We start from the raw sequence: 2,547 nt of genomic DNA, 5'->3' as shown, positions 1-2,547 counted from the left end.
CAAAGCATAAATCTAAAAACATAACCACTATCTAAGCCTCCTCATACGGGTGTATCTCTATCGCGCTCACGCATAGACTTTAAGGCAAACCTGAAAATCACACGAAGAACCATTAGCAAAAGACTGCTAAGTAACCACCATTCACACCCGCAAGGAAGTATAGATATACATATAAGTTTGTAAATAGGTTTACACACCCGTATAGAATATAAACACCAACAAACTGTTCAATAGTTCAAAACGGATACTCAACAAGGATAAACTGAACGAATCATAAACCAAGACTCATCCAAACAAGCCAATATTCATCAGCGAGAGTACAAGGCAACAACCAATCCATAAACGAGATACCAACTGAACAACAATCATAAGGAAACCAATCAAACATAATCGAGAACCATAGGGTATCAATCGAATATACACAAGGGACCCATGAACACATAAACCAAGAAAGAACACCCAATTCCAACCTCCAAACCTCATACCAATCACCATACCAAACCCAACCCCAAACAAAAGCCAAGTACACAGGGGTAAAAACCCAATCACGGGGACCGAAGTCCAATCACAGGGGTGAATCGACCCAATCACGGGGGTAATGAACCCAATCACGGGGTAATGAACCCAATCACAGGGACCGTAGTCCAATCACAGGGACCTAAGTCCAATCACAGGGGTCATCGACCCAATCACGGGGGTAACGAACCCAATCACAGGGTAATGAACCCGAATACCAACAATAGTAGCACAACTAGTTCACCCAACAAACTCCAATGATACCAACAACCAACATCACATACTCATACTCCAACATCATCCCAAAACAACCAAACAAAGTGTTCATCTCATCTATGAACACAAACAAACTCCCCGGGTAAATGAATATCAAGAATCAATAGACTAAGAGTACAAAAGGGAAACTAAAGACATGAATAAATCTCCAAGACAAGGTATTACCCAACAAAAGGCATGGATAAATACTCCAAAGACATGGTAAAATACTCCACAAAACAATCCAACAATAATCAGAAACAAAGGAGAAACAACAGACAACAACATCACAAAGCAGCCTCTGGGAGCAGATTCCCAGAGAACTTGCGGAACACACTGACGGAACACCGTCTTCCGCCGCACTCCTCCGCAGGAAGGAGGCGGACTGCCTCAACGGAACACCACTCTCCGTTCAACCCAACCGCCTTGGCCTTGCGGAACTCCCCGGCGGGTTACATTGTGCCGCCGAGGACCTCCGCGGGGTCAACTCCAACCCCAGTTCCAGAACATCAACAACAGACACGAAAGAGGTATTTCCAGAGAGCAAAATCAGACCCAATACACCAACATTCCATCCAATTTAGAGGCCAAAAACATGGAAATCCAAACCATCAATGATCATACAACACTAATCAAAAGATCAAGATGAAATCCAACAAATAGATTCAACAAAATAGGCTAATCACAAAGAATTTTCAGGATTTCCAACACCAAGAACANCGATTTGACCATGATACTCTGACCGATTGACAGATCTTGACCTTGCTTCCTACGCAACGTGGGTCTACAGTTCGGATACGCTCTACTTTGTAAGGTACGACACGCACAACCTTTGCCACCCCAGGAGAAGTCGAAGGCGATGGATTACTAAAGACTGATTGGTGCAGAACAAGGGATTCCTGAGGAAGCTTCATGAAAAGGTAGGTTCAACTAGGGAGGTATCGCCTGATCTTGAAAGGAGATTCGCCTATGATTACTGGTGATCTTGAAAACCAGGTTTACTTTCTTGTACTTTGAAACATCGAGGTCCTAAAGCCGACGTAACGCGTGCATCTTCTTTAGCATTAAGAATTCTTGCTCTTTTGATCGTTCAGGGTTCTACGAGAAGTCCTTTATTTATTCGATTGGCAATCTTCGTTGTAAGGTGGTTCGGTCAAATCTTGGTGTTCTTCTTGCGATTCTTGCAGGTCAATAGCACGAACACATATCAACCTATTTTTCCACTCTTCATTGGTTCTTCTTGTTGGTCATCCAAANACAAAGGAGATTCTAGGCTAGATGCACTTACCCACTCCTAGAAAAGCATAAAAGAGCAACCTTTACTTGAAAACTTGTAGGGAAATGGAGATCAATTTTTGGATGCAAGAATGGTGAAAATGGCGTGAGAGTGTAGGGAGGGAGGAAGAGGAGTGAAAGCTTTTAGGGTATTTTGATCATCAAANTTGCACGAGACTCCTTATGGCCGACCTGAAAGCTCCTACTTGACGTGCTTGAACTCTTCCTTGACGCGTCGGCATTTGCTCGTGCCGTTCTCTCATAGCCGAGAGTCTTCGAGTCTTCAGTCTTCGAGCTCCTATTGCTTTCTTCGTCTTCTTATCGCACTTCAGCTGCACNGAGGAAGAGGAGTGAAAGCTTTTAGGGTATTTTGATCATCAAGATATATACTAAGAATACATACAATATTTAGGGTGTAAGACTTTAATATGAGATGGGCTTAAGTACATATTATAATGGCTTACAAGAATTAAATATATGTCCAAGACTAGTAAGTNATTA

The sequence above is a fragment of the Ipomoea triloba genome, chromosome 9 (assembly GCF_003576645.1).
Source record: "Ipomoea triloba cultivar NCNSP0323 chromosome 9, ASM357664v1".
Classification (NCBI taxonomy): Eukaryota; Viridiplantae; Streptophyta; class Magnoliopsida; order Solanales; family Convolvulaceae; genus Ipomoea; species Ipomoea triloba.
This window is presented reverse-complemented; position numbering follows the sequence as displayed.